The sequence below is a fragment of the Oncorhynchus kisutch genome, linkage group LG7 (genome assembly GCF_002021735.2).
Source record: "Oncorhynchus kisutch isolate 150728-3 linkage group LG7, Okis_V2, whole genome shotgun sequence".
Taxonomy (NCBI): Eukaryota; Metazoa; Chordata; class Actinopteri; order Salmoniformes; family Salmonidae; genus Oncorhynchus; species Oncorhynchus kisutch.
The window spans coordinates 5,151,472-5,174,393 of record NC_034180.2 but is presented as its reverse complement, the minus strand read 5'-3'; positions in this window follow the sequence as shown (position 1 = coordinate 5,174,393).

Genomic DNA, 22,922 nt, shown 5'->3' with positions numbered 1-22,922 from the left:
GGATAGAGAGAGAGAGAGAGACGAGAGACAGAGAGAGAGAGAGAGACAGAGAGACAGAGAGGAAGGGATAGAGAGAGGTGTTAGTTCTCCACACAACTGGAGATACTGTACATAATAAATGCGGAATGTCTTTTTTCTCAGAAAGTCACCAAGATGCGTTCTGTGGTAAAAGGCTTTTGTACTAAAGCTACATACTGCGTACTAAACATGCTACATACTATTTACAAGGCACTGTTTCGTAAAACTATCACTTGATGCTTTCATTTCAGAGAGACAAATAATCCAGTTTTTTACTAAACTCTATATATCCGCCTCAGAGAAATCAGTAGTACTGCTATATATATATATAGTGGGGCAAAAAAGGATTTAGTCAGCCACCAATTGCGCAAGTTCTCCCACTTAAAAAGATGAGAGGCCTGTAATTTTCATCATAGGTACACTTCAACTATGACAGACAAAATGAGAGAGAAAAAATCCAGAAAATCACATTGTAGGATTTTTTATGAATTTATTTGCAAATGATGGTGGAAAATAAGTATTTATTCACCTACAAACAAGCAAGATTTCCACAGTCAAATGTAAGAACAACATTAGTAATAATGAAATGTACAAGTGAAACATGTGTGACATCAATATTTAACAAAGAAACAATAGTTCAATACAGTCAAATTAGATATGTAAGTAAAACATGTACATTTACATGTGAGTCATTTAGCAGATGCTCTTATCCAGAGCGACTTACAGTACGAATACTGTGTCACAGTCCAATATACTGTGTCACAGTCCAATATACTGTGTCACAGTCCAATATACTGTGTCACAGTCCAATATACTGTGTCACAGTCCAATATACTGTGTCACAGTCCAATATACTGTGTCACAGTCCAATATACTGTGTCACAGTCCAATATACTGTGTCACAGTCCATATACTGTGTCACAGTCCAATATACTGTGTCACAGTCCAATATACTGTGTCACAGTCCAATATACAGGATACCAACTTTCCATTCCAGCTAAACAATGGATATACACAGAGTGTACAAAACATTAAGGACACCTTCCCCGTATTGAGTTGGGTCCAGTTGGCTGGACGTCATTTGGGCGGTGGACCCTTCTTGATACACACGGGAAACTGTTGAGCGTGAAAAACCCAGCAGCGTTGCAGTTCTTGACACAAACCGGTGTGCCTGGCACCTACTATCATACGCTGTTCAAGGGAACTTAAACATTTGTCTTGCCCATTCACCCTCTGAATGGCTCACATACACAATGTCTCAAATGTCTGAAGGCTTAAAAATCCTTCTTTAATCTGTCTCCTCCCCTTCATCTACACTGATTTGAAGTGGATTTAACAAGTGACATCAATAAGGGATCATAGGTTTCACCTGTCATGGAAAGAGCAGGTGTTCTTAATGTTTTGTACACTCAGTGTACAGCACTAAGCCACAAAACATATTTTCAAACGCATCGAAAACCTATGAATAGAATATCTGAGAACAGTAATATTTTACACACACATTAAGGTACCCATAAGCAATACTTTGTGATGCAAAAACAGACATTTGAACAGTTGGTGGATATAGCGTTTTGGAAATAAACACTTGACACTGTATACTTCTACTTGCTGTGACGAGAGCATGGGTTCTGTAAAGAACTGAACCCTCTCCATGGTAACACATTATTGTTGTCACCGTTGTCCCCTATTGGTGGGTTGACCTGCAGGGTGCCACAGCTGACAACACTGATACCAAGGACACACATATGATGACAAACCGCCAAAATGTCACTAGGGGAAGGATGCCAGGCTTGACTCAGACTGAGAAGGGCAAGGGGTTTCAAAGTGGTACACATCTTGAATGACAACGGGGCCAACCTCAACGGGTAGGTCCCTGTACATAACAAGACTACTCAAAGGGCCGACCCTATAAAGAAATCCCCAACCTGCAAGCCAAAACCAAGATGAGGTGACAAGGTCTCAGACACACTGCACTCTGTACTGTCCCTTCAACCTGACCCTCCATGTCTACCACACCTGTACTCTACTGTCTCTCACCCTGTCAACCTCCCTACTGTCTCTCACCCTGCCACCTCTCTACTGTCTCTCACCCTGTCAACCTCTCTACTGTCTCTCACCCTGTCAACCTCCCTACTGTCTCTCACCCTGTCAAACTCCCTTCTCTCTCTCACCCTGTCTCCCTTCCTTCTCTCTCTCACCCTGTCTCCCTTACTTCTCTCTCTCCCCTTGTCAAACTCCCTTCTCTCTCACCCTGTCAACCTCCCTACTCTCTCTCACCCTGTCAACCTCCCTACTCTCTCTCACCCGGTCAACCTCCCTACTCTCTCTCACCCTGTCTCCCTTCCTTCTCTCTCTCACCCTGTCAAACTCCCTTCTCTCTCACCCTGTCTCCCTTCCTTCTCTCTCTCACCCTGTCAACCTCCCTACTGTCTCTCACCCTGTCAACCTCCCTACTGTCTCTCACCCTGTCAACCTCCCTACTGTCTCTCACCCTGTCAAACTCCCTTCTCTCTCACCCTGTCTCCCTCCCTACTCTCTCTCACCCTGTCAACCTCCCTACTGTCTCTCACCCTGTCTCCCTCCCTTCTCTCTCTCACCCTGTCTCCCTCCCTACTCTCTCTCACCCTGTCTCCCTCCCTACTCTCTCTCACCCTGTCAAACTCCCTTCTCTCTCTCACCCTGTCTCCCTCCCTACTGTTTATCACCCTGTCAACCTCCCTACTGTCTCTCACCCTGCCACCTCTCTACTGTCTCTCACCCTGTCAACCTCCCTACTGTCTCACCCTGTCAAACTCCCTTCTCTCTCACCCTGTCTCCCTTCTTTCTCTCTCTCACCCTGTCGACCTCCCTACTGTCTCTCACCCTGTCAAACTCCCTTCTCTCTCTCACCCTGTCAAACTCTCTACTGTCTCTCACCCTGTCAATCTCTCTACTGTCTCTCACCCTGTCAACCTCTCTACTGTCTCTTACCCTGTCAACCTCCCTTCTCTCTCTCACCCTGTATCCCTTCCTTCTCTCACCCTGTCAACCTCCCTACTGTCTCTCACCCTGTCAACCTCCCTTCTCTCTCTCACCCTGTATCCCTTCCTTCTCTCACCCTGTCAACCTCCCTACTGTCTCTCACCCTGTCAACCTCCCCACTCTCTCTCACCCTGTCAACCTCCCTTCGCTCTCACCCTGTCAACCTCCCTTCTCTCTCACCCTGTCAACCTCCCTACTCTCTCTCACCCTGTCAAACTCCCTTATCTCTCTCGCCCTGTCAAACTCCCTTCTCTCTCTCACCCTGTCTCCCTCCCTACTCTCTCTCACCCTGTCAACCTCCCTACTGTCTCTCACCCTGTCAACCTCCCTACTGTCTCTCACCCTGTCAACCTCCCTACTGTCTCTCACCCTGTCTCCCTTCCTTCTCTCTCTCACCCTGTCGACCTCCCTTCTCTCTCACCCTGTCAAACTCCCTTCTCTCTCACCCTGTCAACCTCTCTACTGTCTCTCACTCTGTCAACCTCTCTACTGTCTCTCGCCCTGTCAACCTCCCTACTCTCTCTCACCCTGTCAACCTCCCCACTCTCTCTCACCCTGTCAACCTCCCTACTCTCTCTCACCCTGTCAACCTCCCTTCTCTCTCACCCTGTCAACCTCCCTTCTCTCTCTCACCCTGTCAACCTCCCTACTGTCTCTCACCCTGTCAACCTCCCTACTGTCTCTCACCCTGTCTCCCTTCCTTCTCTCTCTCACCCTGTCGACCTCCCTACTGTCTCTCACCCTGTCAAACTCCCTTCTCTCTCACCCTGTCAACCTCTCTACTGTCTCTCACTCTGTCAACCTCTCTACTGTCTCTCACCCTGTCAACCTCTCTACTGTCTCTCACCCTGTCAACCTCCCTACTCTCTCTCACCCTGTCAACCTCCCTACTCTCTCTCACCCTGTCAAACTCCCTACTCTCTCTCACCCTGTCAACCTCCCTACTCTCTCTCACCCTGTCAACCTCCATACTCTCTCACCCTGTCAACCTCCCTACTCTCTCTCACCATGTCAACCTCCCTACTCTCTCTCACCCTGTCAACCTCCCTACTGTCTCACACTGTCAAACTTCCTTCTCTCTCTCACCCTGTCTCCCTTCCTTCTCTCTCTCACCCTGTCAAACTCCCTTCTCTCTCTCACCCCATCTCCCTTCCTTCTCTCTCACCCTGTCAAACTCCCTTCTCTCTCTCACCCTGTCTTCCTTCCTTCTCTCTCTCACCCTGTCAAACTCCCTTCTCTCTCTCACCCTGTCAAACTCCCTTCTCTCTCACCCTGTCAACCTCCCTACTCTCTCTCACCCTGTCAACCTCCCTACTCTCTCTCACCCTGTCTCCCTCCCTACTCTCTCTCACCCTGTCTCCCTTCCTTCTCTCTCTCACCCTGTCAACCTCCCTTCTCTCGCTCACCCTGTCTCCCTTCCTTCTCTCTCTCACCCTGTCAAACTCCCGTCTCTCTCTCACCCTGTCTCCCTTCCTTCTCTCTCTCACCCTGTCAACCTCCCTACTCTCTCTCACCCTGTCTCCCTTCCTTCTCTCTCTCACCCTGTCAACCTCCCTTCTCTCGCTCACCCTGTCTCCCTTCTCTCTCACCCTGTCAAACTCCCTTCTCTCTCTCACCCTGTCAACCTCCCTACTCTCTCTCACCCTGTCTCCCTTCCTTCTCTCTCTCACCCTGTCAACCTCCCTTCTCTCGCTCACCCTGTCTCCCTTCCTTCTCTCTCTCACCCTGTCAAACTCCCGTCTCTCTCTCACCCTGTCTCCCTTCCTTCTCTCTCACCCTGTCAAACTCCCGTCTCTCTCTCACCCTGTCTCCCTTCCTTCCTCAGACAGTCTGCACTTTCACATTCATATTTAAGTGGTTTTTAGCAGGGCCCTGAACCTAACTGCCACTGAGGTTAAGTTGTATCTCTCAGAGTCAAGAGGGAAGGGATGTTTTAGTACTGAAGAGAGAGTGAGGAGAGAGGGGAGAGAGAGAGGAGAGAGAGAGAGAGAGAGAGAGAGAGGGGGGGGGGTAAAAAGCGGACGTTTTCTACTTCTTTACCATTCCAGGGTGGCTGAAAGTACATAGCACTCAGCCCGGCCCTGTTCCGAGAGACCGAGACCGAGAGAGAGAAAACTGTCAGAGTCTGGCAAGAATAATATTTATCTAAAAGATTAAAATGTTACTCAACGAGGAACCCTCATGATTCCCATCTTACCTCTCTCTCAGGTTTCAACTGGTTCAGGCTTCTGCAAGTTGGAGTACACACACACACAACCACACACACACACACTATCAACCCTGTACACTCTCGCCCCTCGACACACACACACACACACACACACACACACACACACACACACACACACACACACACATGCCCATCTTAGAATGACAGTAGTGCATGTGTGTGTGTGTGTGTGTGGTGTGTATGTGTGTGTGTGCGCGCAAGTGTGTGTTTTGAAACGCAACAATACGGACGCGCATGCACGCCCATCTTAGCATGACAGAACTCAGGGTCGAAGTCACAGCCAAGCGGTTTTGTATCCTACAACAAGCAAATGCAAAATCTAGAGAGATCGGATCATTATAAACCACTGTTATCTGTCGAGAAACACACCACATACCATTGTAAAACAGCATAGAAAACTGCAGCCTAGACTGTGAATGAACACACTATGTTTATGCACGTGTAATGACACCTGTGGTTTATAATAGCCATATTATAACGACAACCAATTAGATATGAACATATGGGTGAATTGCGAAGTTGAAATAGTATTTAGAGTATTAAAACATGAGGGATGCAAACAACATGCCTCATTGACTAGTGCAGTGTGGGGCTTAGAGGTTGCTTATAGCATCCACACAGGGTCATTTAATCCCATCTAATTAGTGTTTTCTTTACATTATGTGAGAAGCAAAGCTAGTCAGATGTATACCTAATTAGTTTATCTTGGCAACATGGAGGCAGAATGCACTAGGGAGGAGGGGAAGTGGGGAGAACGCTGGGGGACACATATGCGTATTCAAACGGACAGCATTTTGGAGAGAGATATTATTTTAGTAATCGGGACAGAGTCAAGTTAAAACACAGGCTTGCACGAATGCACAGTGGCGCAGAAGGATGAATGGACAGAGGGACGGACGGAAGCACACACACACACACACACACACACAATCACTCATTTGAGTTGACTTTACACTATGTTTTCACCTGATGGTGCAGGTGTTGGCCTTCCACTTCCTGGAGCTGCTTCTCCAATGAGCTCCCGGCTCACAGCACTGCAGTCCAATGGAACTACCCACATTAAGGCCTGTTTGGCCTGGTTCCCAGAACGGGTTATATCAGGTCTTACTGGAAGTTACATAAACATCATCATATTTAGAGCCAATTCAACAAGAATAAGAATCATGGAAATAAGTAATAAAACAACACTAAATCATGAATATTATAATTATAATGATTACCACCAGATCATAATAATCTTTAGAATTTGTAATAGTGCTTAATTAATCATTATATATTTTGTATGCAATTTGGCACAATAATTATTTTGCTTTGAAATGACACACGACAGGAATATTTTATGATTTGATCAATTGTAAAATATATTTCTTAAATCACATATAATAAAACAAATATTATAAGATACATGTATTTTCAAGTATAGGGCATCTTTAAGTAAAATATAAATGCAAAAGCAAATTTTATAAAGAAGGAAACATGTTTTCTTATCAAAATATTGACCACATTTAATGATTTACAAGGTACTGATCACATTTAATGATTTACAAGGTATTGACCACATTTAATGATTTATAAGGTATTGATCACATTTAATGATTTACAAGGTACTGATCACATTTAATGATTTACAAGGTACTGATCACATTTAATGATTTACAAGGTACTGATCAAATTGATAATACAACAATTATACATTTCATTGTAATATTTAGGTAAATTCAAATTAATTTCCCTAGTATTTTAATGATATTAATTTATACACAAATCACCTCTGTTTAAATATGCTATAATAATAATCATATGACAATAATCATCATGTAAATACCATACCAATGTTTACATTGTTTACACAGCACTTTAGTCTGTGATGAAATAGCTACTGGCTCTGATTGCATTCCCTTATTTGGTCAGATTTCTAGCTTTCCTCCTCCTCCTCTCCTCCTCTCATCCAACCATCTACCCCAATCTCTCCCGTGTGTCTTTGACCACTCACTAAAAGGCTGGGTTAGACTGAGGCATAAATCTTAGGTTCTCTCTCCCTCAAATCTCTCAACCCTTTGCCATGACATCAGCTGTTCATCAATATTAATGTGTGCTAATACACTGTAAGGTCAGCCTTCTCCCTGGTCGCGCCAGGCGCCGCCACGCCTGGGCCCCGTTATCTGCTGAGGTATGGTGGTATTGTTGAGCGCTACGTCTCTAGTGGTATCTCTAGTGGATGGGGCTGGGGTTTGGGATTGGGCTGGGGATGAGGTTAGGACTAGAGCTGGAGCTGGGGATGGGGATAGGGCTGGTGCTGGGGGTTGGGATTGGTCTGGGGATGAGGTTAGGACTAGAGCTGGAGCTGGGGATGGGGATAGGGCTGGTGCTGGGGGTTGGGATTGGTCTGGGGATGAGGTTAGGACTAGAGCTGGAGCTGAGGACGGGGATAGGGCTGGTGCTGGGGGTTGGGATTGGTCTGGGGATGAGGTTAGGACTAGAGCTGGAGCTGGGGATGGGGATAGGGCTGGTGCTGGGGGTTGGGATTGGTCTGGGGATGAGGCTGGGACTGGAGCTGGAGCTGGGGATGGGGATAGGGCTGGTGCTGGGGGTTGGGATTGGTCTGGGGATGAGGCTGGGACTGGAGCTGGGGACGGGGATAGGGCTGGTTAAAATGGTTAAACACTCCAGTCACACAAGTCATAGACTGTTCTCTCTGCTACAGCACGGCAAACGGCACCGGAGCTCCAAGTCTAGGTCCAAAAGGCTCCTTAGCAGCTTCTAACACCAAGCCATAAGACTGTTGAACAACTAATGAAATGGCCCCCTGGTTTATTTACATTGACCCCCCCTCCCCTTTGTTTATTACACTGCTGCTGCTCGCTGTTTATTATCTATGCATAGTCACTTCACCCCTACCTACATGTACAAATGACCTCAACTAACCTGTATCCCCGCACATTGACTCGGTACCGGTACCCCCAAAATATAGTCTCGTTATTGTTATTTTATTGCGCTACTTTTTTATATTTTTTTATTACTTTAGTTATTTAGTCAATATTTTCTTAACTCTTGAACTGCATTGTAAGGTCTTGTAAGTAAGCATTTCCCGGTAAGGTCTACACCTGTTGTATTCGGGATATGTGACAAATGAAATTGGATTTAATTTGATTTGAGATAGATACTGTAGATAGATAGATCGATTGATAGACAGAGATTGCAACACTGTACCATACTTTCCCCTTGCTAAACCATCTGTCACTTTTGCAGAAAAATCAGCTCAGCAACCAAGTACGCTAATGTTGGCATTTTGGAAGCCATTTTGTTTTCGGTGAAGTTGAGGGGGGTGAATCAGAATAACAGATCGTTTGCATTCTAAACAGAGAGCTCACTTGGCAGAAAGGAGAGGATAAAGGGCTGGTGGGGAAGAGGAGAAGAAAAGAGGAAGGTTGTCCCTGAGAGAAAGAAAGAGAGAGAGAGAGAGAGAGAGAGCGAGGAGAGAGAAGAGAGACAATAAAGAGAGAGAGAGAGAGAGAGAGAGGAAGCTTCTCCACAGGAGTTATTGGAATCCAGGAGAGCTAGTTTTCATTCAGCTGACTTGCCCTTCGCCACCCAACGCCATAATAGCTCTCTGTTAACCCACTGACTTCAATACTCTGACTGCGAGCAACGCTGCTGCCATCCTTTTCTCGTTTCATCACCATGGCGACCCTGACGTAACCTTGGAGACCCCCGACTTAACCTTCACAGGTCAGAATGGCGACATCGAGATGTCGGCCATCGCCGAGGTTAAAGTGGCTGGAGATCATCCGATTGCCTTTTAACGGACTATAACACAACCACTAGTGACAAAGTCAAGACTGGGGTTTGACTTCATTCTATAAATAAATACTAGTCTGTGGAGTGTTTTGATCCGATGTAAAGCACGTATCATCTCATGTGATTAATGCTCCGTCGCTGATCCATCTATCTCACAGAAAGAGGTTATCACACCATCGCTGATCCATCTATCTCACAGAAAGAGGTTATCACACCATCGCTGATCCATCTATCTCACAGAAAGAGGTTATCACACCATCGCTGATCCATCTATCTCACAGAAAGAGGTTATCACACCATCGCTGATCCATCTATCTCACAGAAAGAGGTTATCACACCATCGCTGATCCATCTATCTCACAGAAAGAGGTTATCACACCATCGCTGATCCATCTATCTCACAGAAAGAGGTTATCACACTATCTATTGTTAAAAGGTGAAAAGAGTGAGGGGGAAAAAAACAGCTATTCTGTCAGCAATGTCTCTCGCTCCGTTCCATTTGCAGAACAAACATAAAGTACGTCCATCCAGTGGTAACTTTGAATCAATATTTCCTTTCACACACAAACAACTTTTGAGATTTATAGAGGATGAATAGAATAACTTGCATCCCAAGGACATCTCAGTCATGGTTCACCTTTTCCTTTGATGACAGGAAATGAAATTGATTTCAGAGAGATGGGTTGATTAACTTTCCTAGGCAGACCATTGTGCGTATGAATGAGTCGATGGATCTGTCTCAAAAGGGTGCTACCCGTTCGTCCTTGATCCCTCTATTCCACTCCAAGCTCATTGGAGAAGGAGTACCAGGAAGTGAGAGTTGAGGAATTGAGTGTCACAAGGACAGGACAAATAAATTATTTTCAGCTTGTACACTTTTCAGACAGTGCCACAAACGACTCAACATACTCCTGAATAGAGTCCAAAAAGAGAGATGTGACCAGTTCTGGGGGAAATGAAGAAGACGGCTCGCAAAATGACAAGGGGCAGCCGCTCAGCATGAACAGACAGCCTTTTCTCAAGATATCTCAGAGACATAACCCAATGTGGCACTGCTCCTTTTAAAAGTTCAGGCCCTGAGGTCAAACAGGAACAGAGACTGTCTGTATACGTTACGTGGTCTCCAGTCAGAGATGCCTGCCCACAACTTCGGGACAACTTGGCTCGCATGCACGCCCTGCTGTCAGAAAGCGGTTTGAGAAAGTCAAAGGCCAAGCTTTCCGCAAAACCAGCAGACAAACCTGAGTACAGTCATGTTTTGATTTGTGTCAGAATAGTGAATGGAATTGTATAGACATCTATATGGTTATTAGTACTACTATTAATCTCATTATAAAAATACCTTGAATTACTTGATACAGGAGCTTAGGTGTATTCATACATCCAATACTCACTGTACTAACTAACCTAGGATTGTTGATACGGCAGTAGGTGAAGCTGAATCGTGACTTCTTTGACAATCATCTGTTGTTTGTGATGTGGCTTGCGTCCTAAATTGCACCCCATTCCCTATGTGGTGCACTACTTTTGACCAAAATCCCTTTGGGACACATGCGTAGTGTTTGATGTGGCAGGGTGCCGGGCGTTCCGTCAAAGATTCCCCGCCTGGTGCTGATGAGAGCGGATAGAGCTCAAACCAACGCCAAGCTACACTCGACACGGTGGCTATCACAGTAGAGGGCTCACGGAGACACCTGGCTTGAGAGAGAGAGAGACACACACACACACACACATGTGCACAGATGCGCATGCGTGCACACACACAAGGGCACGTACGCGTGCACACACACAAGGGCACGTACACGTGCACACACACACACACACACACACACACACACACACACACACACACACACACACACACACACACACACACACACACAGGAAGAGAGGAGAGGAGTGTGTCCTTCTGGCAAGGTCTCACTAAAGCTGCCAGTGTGGTGTCTTAGTTCTGAAGTGAAGTGTTCTGTTCAGTATCTGTGTTGACGGTTAAGAGCGTCAATGTTCCAACCATATAAAGATTTAAGGAATGATGGTATTGATACATTGTCAACAGCATTGACACAACAGCATCTGAGTTGAGGTAAAGTAACTGTGTCTTCAGATGCGTCAGAATGGAGGCTGAACTAAAATAGCTGAAGAATTTAATTCAATCAAATTAAACCTGAATTAACTGAAATTATACCGAAATGTAGATTAAGTCGTGATCAAAATATACATTTTTCAAAAGTGAAACTTTATCAATATTGACTTTGTTTTAACAAGTAGCTAAAAAAAAGGTGTTTATTTTACTCTCTTGACAAGCCTACAAATCAGATGTTATTTGTCACATGCTCCAAATACAACAAGTGTAGACCGTGAAATGCTCACTTTACAATCCCTTAACCAACAACGCAGTTTTAAGAAAATAGAGTTAAGAAAAGATAGACTAATTAAAGCAAACAAAGTAACACAATAAAATAACAATAACGAGGCTATATATACAGGGTGTACCGGTACCGAGTCAATGTGCAGGGGTACAGGTTAGTCAAGGTAACTTGAGGTAATATGTACATGTAGGTAGGTATAAAGTGACTATGCATAGATAATACACAGGTTAGTCAAGGTAACTGAGGTAATATGTACATGTAGGTAGGGGTAAAGTGACTGCATAGATAATACACAGGTTAGTCAAGGTAACTGAGGTAATATGTACATGTAGGTAGGGGTAAAGTGACTGCATAGATAATACACAGGTTAGTCAAGGTAACTGAGGTAATATGTACATGTAGGTAGGGGTAAAGTGACTGCATAGATAATACACAGGTTAGTCAAGGTAACTGAGGTAATATGTACATGTAGGTAGGGGTAAAGTGACTATGCATAGATAATACACAGGTTAGTCAAGGTAACTGAGGTAATATGTACATGTAGGTAGGGGTAAAGTGACTGCATAGATAATACACAGGTTAGTCAAGGTAACTGAGGTAATATGTACATGTAGGTAGGGGTAAAGTGACTGCATAGATAATACACAGGTTAGTCAAGGTAACTGAGGTAATATGTACATGTAGGTAGGGGTAAAGTGACTGCATAGATAATACACAGGTTAGTCAAGGTAACTGAGGTAATATGTACATGTAGGTAGGGGTAAAGTGACTGCATAGATAATACACAGGTTAGTCAAGGTAACTGAGGTAATATGTACATGTAGGTAGGGGTAAAGTGACTATGCATAGATAATACACAGGTTAGTCAAGGTAACTGAGGTAATATGTACATGTAGGTAGGGGTAAAGTGACTATGCATAGATAATACACAGGTTAGTCAAGGTAACTGAGGTAATATGTACATGTAGGTAGGGGTAAAGTGACTGCATAGATAATACACAGGTTAGTCAAGGTAACTGAGGTAATATGTACATGTAGGTAGGGGTAAAGTGACAGCATAGATAATACACAGGTTAGTCAAGGTAACTGAGGTAATATGTACATGTAGGTAGGGGTAAAGTGACTATGCATAGATAATACACAGGTTAGTCAAGGTAACTGAGGTAATATGTACATGTAGGTAGGGGTAAAGTGACTGCATAGATAATACACAGGTTAGTCAAGGTAACTGAGGTAATATGTACATGTAGGTAGGGGTAAAGTGACTATGCATAGATAATACACAGGTTAGTCAAGGTAACTGAGGTAATATGTACATGTAGGTAGGGGTAAAGTGACTGCATAGATAATACACAGGTTAGTCAAGGTAACTGAGGTAATATGTACATGTAGGTAGGGGTAAAGTGACTGCATAGATAATACACAGGTTAGTCAAGGTAACTGAGGTAATATGTACATGTAGGTAGGGGTAAAGTGACTGCATAGATAATACACAGGTTAGTCAAGGTAACTGAGGTAGTATGTACATGTAGGTAGGGGTAAAGTGACTGCATAGATAATACACAGGTTAGTCAAGGTAACTGAGGTAATATGTAGATGTAGGTAGGGGTAAAGTGACTGCATAGATAATACACAGGTTAGTCAAGGTAACTGAGGTAGTATGTACATGTAGGTAGGGGTAAAGTGACTATGCATAGATAATACACAGGTTAGTCAAGGTAACTGAGGTAATATGTACATGTAGGTAGGGGTAAAGTGACTGCATACATAATACACAGGTTAGTCAAGGTAACTGAGGTAATATGTACATGTAGGTAGGGGTAAAGTGACTGCATAGATAATACACAGGTTAGTCAAGGTAACTGAGGTAATATGTACATGTAGGTAGGGGTAAAGTGACTGCATAGATAATACACAGGTTAGTCAAGGTAACTGAGGTAATATGTACATGTAGGTAGGGGTAAAGTGACTATGCATAGATAATACACAGAGGGAAGCAGCAGCGTCAAATATTCATTAAAAAATGTAATAAAATAAACAGTAACCAAACAAACCAACAAAACTCCTATCATTTGTTTGACTTTTTCTCAGCTCTCACTCCTCATGTCTGGTGTGAGGGGACGCGGTGGTGGGTGGAGGTGATGGAGGTTGAGGGGGAAGTGATGATATGGTGTATGGGCGATAAGGCTCTCTATCCCTTGGTAGGTGGTGGTGAGGGGTCAGGGGGCTCAGCAGGGGTGGTAACAAGGACAGACCTAGGAGTGTGTGTGTGTGTGTGTGTGTGTGTGTGTGTGTGTGTGTGTGTGTGTGTGTGTGTGTGTGTGTGTGTGTGTGTGTGGATGGATGGATGGACATGTGTGGGGGCAGAATAGAACTTAGTTCACTTGTTTGACCACACGTTTCTATCTGGACATTTAGTCGCTACTCAGAGACCATCTCAGCCCTAACTTAACGTCAGCTGCAATTCTAGAAGAGAGACACACGTTTCTATCTGGACATTTAGTCGCTACTCAGAGACCATCTCAGCCATAACTTAACGTCAGCTGCAATTCTAGAAGAGAGACACACGTTTCTATCTGGACATTTAGTCGCTACTCAGAGACCATCTCAGCCCTAACTTAACGTCAGCTGCTCTTCTAGAAGAGAGACACACGTGAGACAGTCAGACCTACATTAAAGCCGACTCCATCGAGCACAGAACAATCTGTGTGCTTCGGAAAACCAGGTGGACTGAGAAGTTGACCTCGGATATGGACACATGGCATGACAGTTAGCAGGACGTTTACATGACAGTCAAAAGCACAGACAATGTCTGCTCGCTCACAGAGGGACAGCAAGGCTTACTGCGAGGTGTTGATGTGTTGAGGGTCCCGAACTGTCTGTTCAAGGAGTTGGCACACAGTTCGGACACTCATCGGCACAACACAAGACATGCAACATGAGGTCTTTTCACAGTCCCCAGGTCCAGAACAGAAGCTGGGAAACGCACAGTATTAAATAGAGCCATGACTACATGGAACTCTCTGCCACCCCAGGTTATTCAAGCTAGCAACAAAACCACATTTAAAAACCAGGGGATTGTGAAGAGACACAGACATTTTTATGCATGTTGTGTTGTATTTTGCATAGTATTAAGTATTGTAGTGTATTATGTAGTGCATGATGTGTTGTATTATGTATTGTAGTATATATTGTATTATGTAGTGTATGATGTATTGTATTATGTCGTATGTATTGTATTAAGTATTGCATTGTTTATTATATCATGTATTGCAGTATGTACTGTATCATGTATTATATTATATATTGTATTATGTATCGTAGTATGTTGTGTATCATGTAGTGTATCATGTAGTGTATTATGTATTGTATTAAGTATTGCATTGTTTATTATATCATGTATTGCAGTATGTACTGTATCATGTATTATATTATATATTGTATTATGTATCGTAGTATGTTGTGTATCATGTAGTGTATCATGTAGTGTATTATGTATTGTATTATGTAGTATGTATTGTAGTATGTATTGTTTTATGTATTGTAATATGTATTGTGTTTGGCATTGTATTATGTATTATGTATTGTATTAAGTATTGCATTGTTTATTGTATTGTGTACTGTATTATGTACCGCATTATCTAGTGCATTATATATTGTATTATGTATTGTAATATTTATTGTGTTTGGCATTGTATTATGTATTGTATTATGTAGTATGTATTGTATTATGTATGATATTATGTATTTTATTATGTATCGTAGTATGTTGTGTATTATGTATTGTATTATGTTGTGTATTATGTACTGCATTATGTAGTGTATTATGTATTGTATTATGCATTGTATTATGTATTGTATTAAGTATTGCATTGTTTATTGTATAATGTACTGTATTATGTACTGTATTATGTAGTGCATTATATATTGTAGTATGTATTGTATTATGTATTGTAGTATGTACTGTATTATGTATTGTATTTTGTAGTGTATTATGTATTGTATTATGTATTGTATTATATATAACATTATACTATGTATTGTATCATGTATTGTATTATGTATTATATTATGTAGTGTTTTATGTATTGTATTATGTTGTGTATTATGTACTGCATTATGTAGTCTATTATTTATTGTAATATGTATTGTATTATATATTGTAGTATGTATTGTATTATGTATTGTATTATGTACTGCATTATGTAATGTATTATGTAGTGCATTATATATTGTAGTATGTATTGTATTATGTATTGTAGTATGTACTGTATTATGTATTGTATTTTGTAGTGCATTATATATTGTAGTATGTATTGTATTATGTATTGTAGTATGTACTGTATTATGTATTGTATTTTGTAGTGCATTATATATTGTAGTATGTATTGTATTATGTATTGTAGTATGTACTGTATTATGTATTGTATTTTGTAGTGCATTATATATTGTAGTATGTATTGTATTATGTATTGTAGTATGTACTGTATTATGTATTGTATTTTGTAGTGCATTATATATTGTAGTATGTATTGTATTATGTATTGTAGTATGTACTGTATTATGTATTGTATTTTGTAGTGCATTATATATTGTAGTATGTATTGTATTATGTATTGTAGTATGTACTGTATTATGTATTGTATTTTGTAGTGCATTATATATTGTAGTATGTATTGTATTATGTATTGTAGTATGTACTGTATTATGTATTGTATTTTGTAGTGCATTATATATTGTAGTATGTATTGTATTATGTATTGTAGTATGTACTGTATTATGTATTGTATTTTGTAGTGCATTATATATTGTAGTATGTATTGTATTATGTATTGTAGTATGTACTGTATTATGTATTGTATTTTGTAGTGCATTATATATTGTAGTATGTATTGTATTATGTATTGTAGTATGTACTGTATTATGTATTGTATTTTGTAGTGCATTATATATTGTAGTATGTACTGTATTATGTATTGTATTTTGTATTTTGTATTTTGTTATGTATTGTACTATGTGTGAGACAGACAGAGACAGAGACACACAGAGAGACACAGACACAAAAAAAACAGAGACAGAGACAGGGAGACAGACAGACAGACAGACACACACAGAGAGACACACAGAGACACACAGAGACACACAGACACAAAAAAACAGAGACAGAGACAGGGACAGACAGACACACACACACACACAGAGAGACACACAGACACAAAAAAACAGAGACAGAGACAGGGACAGACAGACACACACAGAGAGAGAAAAGCAGCTACTGTAACTACAAACACTCCTTGCATGTGGCAGAAATAGAGATGAAATTAACCACAGCATTTTAGGAAAGCCACCTGTTTGTGTGTGTGCGCGTGTGTTTATCTGTGTGTGTATATCTGTGTGTAATAAACAGCCAGGCAGCACACCTAGTAGTGTGATGAGTTACTTCCTGGAACAGGAGTCTGCACCATAATAACTGATGTTAATGGGAGCTGACGACACCACTTAATTATTCTCTGACTCAGTGAACCAGCCTCGTTTTAATTGGACAGACAGGTAGCAGGAGACGTCCCCCAGACTGAACCAAACCGGCTGCATTTTCTTTAACAGAAAACAAAAATACCACGGTCCACAGCTGGTGTTTCTGACAACGCTGTTCGGTGCCCGGACGGAAAGACGGATGACGGAGGAACGAGGGAGGAGAGAGGGATAACACTGGCTCATCACAAAGGTGGGGAAGAGACAGAGACGGATGAGGGGGAGAATGTGCGTAGACCAGCATCTTTCCCCTCCATCCCTCCATCTCTCTGTCCTCCCTCCCTCCCAGAACCACATCTATCCTCCCTCCATCTCTCTGTCCTCCCTCCCACCTCCCTCCCTCCCACCTCCCTCCATCCCTCCATCTCTCTGTCCTCCCTCCCTGCCACCTCCCTCCATCCCTCCATCTCTCTGTCCTCCCTCCCTCACTCCCTCCCACCTCCCTCCCTCCATCTCTCTGTCCTCCCTCACACCTCCCTCCCTCCATCCTCCCAGAACCACATCTATCCTCCCTCCATCTCTCTGTCCTCCCTCCCAGTTGCCGTGTACTTGACTCGGTGCTGTTCATGGTACACCCGGACACTGAGAAGGACCATTCATTGGAGTTGTTTCACATGGCAACAAGCTTTCAACAGAGAGCTAATAAGGAAGAGACAGGGCGAGCAGGCTTGGCTATAGGGCCACTCAGGCTGGAGAAAGTCATGCAGGGGAGACTGAGAAGGAAACGGTCGCCTTGGTGATCTCGTTTTAACACCAATCATTCGCTAGGCACAATGCTTTTTCAGAGAAGAACTAACGGAGTCGTTTACTTGTGTACAATAGATTTGAAAGGGCATTTATTCAAATGAATGTTCTCTGAAACAATTGAACAACGCACCACCAGGAACCCACTTGCCTGTGCTCGTCTAAACAGTGGAGCAGCAGTCTGATGCACTTTGTGTTATACATTTAAATGTGTATAAGATTCCTATTGCCCAAGTTCTCTTAGATTGGACAGTCTCCAGGGCCACAAATGGTGCGTGTTTGTTTCCAACTGAAACTATTCAATGTGATACTCTAGGAGACGTTTATTTACCAACACTGGTTAAGACGTGGCCTAGGAGGCATGAAACGTAACAAAACCTAGTATTCTCTAATCACCATTTCAAACCATAAGAACGTATTTTGTCAACTATGCGATGGCTGACACTTTGAAAACATATCAACTCATCTATGACGAGCGACTCAACATTTGAACTTGAGACGAATGGACAAAAGCCTGAGGCAATCCTCAACCCATTGTGAGTCTGCTGCACTTAAATGTGTCACTGTGGGGTCAGGACTGTTGTAATGGACTAACGTGGACAATGCTCTGTAATTCTCATCGACTACACGTCACACCACGGTAATTATGTTAGCCGTTATTGCACATTCATCTCTCTCTCTCTCTCGGGGGGGTTTGAGGTTAAGGATGAAAGTGTGTGTTAGGAGAGGGGTTACTCTCATTTAAGATTGTGTGTATAAGGATGGGATCTGTGGTGAGGGAATGCACTGGCAGAGGGACATTTTTAAAAGTCTCAATTTTCCAAGGCCCTGTTGTTTCGTTGGCCTGACCCTGAATCATGCTCCACAAAGGGACCACATTGTGCAGCGGCTTCCAGTTCAAGGTGTTGAGTGGGGAGTGGGGAAGTCTGGGTAATTGTACGATGCGGTGCCATGCTTTCAGTTTCAGTGCGGGAGGCTGATGACACACTTGGCTTGGCGAGCGGCCATTATAAGGAATCATGGGATATAAGTGAACGCTAATGAGGAACCAATGGGAAGCGACGGCGGGAGGCGGTAGGTCGCTATGGTAACAGGATAATACTCTGGCCATGGCGTTATTATACTGTAAATCAATGGAACTGCATGTGAGAACTTGTTGTACTGGTATTAAATGCATTTGAATGCAAAGTGCAGTTTTTTCCCCACCAGCCCATTTAAATGCAAAGTGCTGGTTTGTACCTTACAATTACTGTCAAAACTTACATGTGAACAACTTAGCTGAGACTTTATTTGACCTTCTATACAATCATGCCCACCATATACTTGACACCAAGCAATCAATACATTTCCTGGCCTTTTTGTCATGATGAGTCGTATATAGAACCACTTCAACTCTTTGTCATGATGAGTCGTATATAGAACCACTTCAACTCTTTTTGTCATGAGTCGTATTTAGAACCCCTTCAACTCTTTTTGTCATGAGTCGTATTTAGAACCCCTTCAACTCTTGTCATGATGAGTCGTATTTAGAACCACTTCAACCCTTGTCATGATGAGTCGTATTTAGAACCACTTCAAATATTTTTGTCATGATGAGTCGTATTTAGAACCACTTCAACTCTTGTCATGATGAGTCGTATATAGAACCACTTCAACTCTTGTCATGATGAGTCGTATATAGAACCACTTCACTGTACACCAAATATTCAGTAATCAAGTCATAAAAATCATCTAACAAATGACATATAGGAAGCATCACATGGATGTTAGCTGAGATGTCCAACTGACACGTTCACATTTAGCCGCCCCACATTCTCATGCTGGCTGTTCCCCATCTCATATCAGTGAGCCAAACAATTCTGTATCCCTCGCTGACACTATGGGCAACCAAAATGGCATCTTATTGCCTATATAGAGACCCACCTAACCCAAACCCTACCCCTTACCCTTAACCGGGATTGTCTCCAAACCAAAACAAAAAACTCCCCATACACTGATACATCACACCCTCTCCCTTCCTTGAGCCCACCCCTCTCCTTAATCATGTTTTGGTTTAGTCTGATGTTGTTTTGTTTTAATTGTAAAGTGACTTTGGGTCCTTGAAAAGCACTATATATCTCCCATGTATTATTACAATGTATTGTATTATTACTAACCAGAGTCCAATCTGGTCAACGGTAGTGCACTATAAAGGCAATAGGGAACCATTTGGGAGGCTGACACTGTCATTGTAACTGTACCACTGTAGGTAGATGAGACAACACTACATCATCCCTCCTCACACTCTCCTGATCCCACAGAACTAATACACTGATGCTGTGACACAAATTACCCTTCACGCAAACTGGTCCTATCACACTGTCCCCTAACCTGTGTGTGTGTCTGGTCTCTCCCCAGAGCACCATACATTACTCAAATGAGGGAACTAAGGGTTAACAGTTTAAAACAAACGTCTTATTTCCCTTAAAATGTCAGGCAGTTGTGTGGCAGTCGCCCGGGTGAAGGGGGTGTAATTCACCTGGCAGGGATGACAGGTTGGTAACCACCACCGCTGGACTTTTCATGAAGGGATAGGGTGATGGAAAGAGTAAAATAGAGAGACAGGGAGATGGGTGGGTGGGTAGATAGCAAGAGAGAGAGACACACACAGAGAGGCAGAGAGAGAGAGGGTGGAGAGGGAGAGAGAAAGAGAGGGGGAGAGGGAGATAGTGAGAGAGCGAGACTGAGATAGTGAGAGAGCGAGAGAGACAGAGAGAGAGAGAGACAGAGAGAGAGAGAGACAGAGGGAGAGAGACAGAGATGGGTGGGTAGAAAGCGACAGAGAGAGACAGAGAGAGACAGAGAGATGGGTGGGTAGATAGCAAGAGAGAGAGACACACAGAGGCAGAGAGAGAGAGGGTGGAGAGGGAGAGAGAGAGAGAGAGGGGGGGGGGGGGGGAGATAGTGAGAGAGCGAGACTGAGATAGTGAGAGAGTGAGACAGAGAGAAACAGAGGGAGAGAGACAGAGAGATGGGTGGGTAGATAGCGACAGAGAGAGACAGAGAGAGAGACAGAGATGGGTGGGTAGATAGCGACAGAGAGAGAGAGACAGAGAGAAACAGGAAGAGAGACAGAGGGAGAGAGACAGAGAGAGACAGAGAGACAGAGGCCGACAGAGAGAGAAATATATAATATAAGTATATATACCCTATATAAATAACGCAATATATATCCGCCTGTTACGAATCCCTTTTGGCCCGACAGTCTAGGGGGGGATGGTAATGAGACCCGTAACATAACTCATGCAAATTATAATTGTGACAAAGTAAAAAAGTGTGAACGAAATAACCAGGACAACTGAAATCTACCGTCAAACTTAAAGTTTATTTATAAACACACAGTAATGGGGGGAGCAGGAAAAGGGGCTGAGCTGGACCCAAGGAAAGAAACAATAAATATACAAAAACACCCCTAAGCTAGACTAGCCTACTTTAAACAACAGCTAACTAACTAACCAAAAATACAGTGGGTGGTCCGCCCAGTTCTAACTAGTGTATTTAACAAAGTTCACCTACGGGTAGTGTATGCCCATGGGCGACTTGTCTTGGTTTCCCCCTTTTCCCACCAGCAACAAACAAACACCATAACCAAAACAGTACTCACAGGTGATGACAAAGTGCTATGGAGGTGCTCGAACAAAAGAGAGGTTTAAGACAAAGAGAGAGTGAAACACAGAGATCTACATACATGGCATTTACGGAGAGATTGAGCTAGCTCTAGAGCAAACAAATGATGGGGTTTTTAAACCATGGGGAAGGAACTGTGATAGGGTAGGAAATAGGAGGAGGTGTGTCTTCTGATTGATGATTGATTGTTGACTGATTGGGGAGTGATGATTTTCACCTGTGAGGGGAGAAGGAGAGAAAAGAAACACACACACAGGATACACACACACAGGATAACTGTATCCGTAACACCCCCTTTCAGAAACCACATATTACTCAGAGGAGATCTTCCCCACCCTCAGAATCCCCATATTACTCAGAGGAGATCTTCCCCACCCTTGATGAAGAGCCGTGCCATTTCCAGGCCCAGGGAAAAGTGCTCATTTGTGGGGACACAAATGTGCGCACAGGAACACTACCTGATCTAACGAGCACATGAGGGAACAGCTTTATTACAGGCCATAGTGTCTCTAACTGTCTTAATCTCCCCCATAGAAACAACAGTGACAGCACCGTCAACAACAACGGAAGGGATCTGTTGCAGCTCTGTAGAAGGCTGGGTCTGTACTTTGTCAATGGTAGGTTACGGGGGGACTCTTTGGGGGAGATTCACCTACTGCTCACCTCTTGGCCACAGTACAGTAGACTATATGATCACAGACATTGACCCTTTCTCTGTCAGCTCCTTCACTGTCAAGCCACTAACACCTCTGTCTGATCACAGCCAAATTATGTTGTTCCTCAAAAGAACAGACATGGAAACAACCAGACATTCACAGCCCAGTCAGCTGTACAACACCAGACATTCACAGCCCAGTGAGCTGTACAACACCAGACATTCACAGCCCAGTCAGCCGTACAACACCAGACATTCACAGCCCAGTGAGCTGTACAACACCAGACATTCACAGCCCAGTCAGCTGTACAACATCAGACATTCACATCCCAGTCAGCTGTACAACATCAGACATTCACATCCCAGTCAGCTGTACAACATCAGACATTCACAGCCCAGTCAGCTGTACAACATCAGACATTCACATCCCAGTCAGCTGTACAACACCAGACATTCACAGCCCAGTAAGCTGTACAACAGCAGACATTCACAGCCCAGTCAGCTGTACAACATCAGACATTCACATCCCAGTCAGCTGTACAACACCAGACATTCACAGCCCAGTAAGCTGTACAACATCAGACATTCACAGCCCAGTCAGCTGTACAACATCAGACATTCACAGCCCAGTCAGCTGTACAACATCCGACATTCACAGCCCAGTCAGCTGTACAACATCAGACATTCACAGCCCAGTCAGCTGTACAACATCAGACATTCACAGCCCAGTAAGCTGTACAACATCAGACATTCACAGCCCAGTAAGCTGTACAACATCAGACATTCACAGCCCCGTAATCTGTACAACATCAGACATTCACAGCCATTAAGCTGTACAACACCAGACATTCACAGCCCAGTCAGCTGTACAACAGCAGACATTCACAGC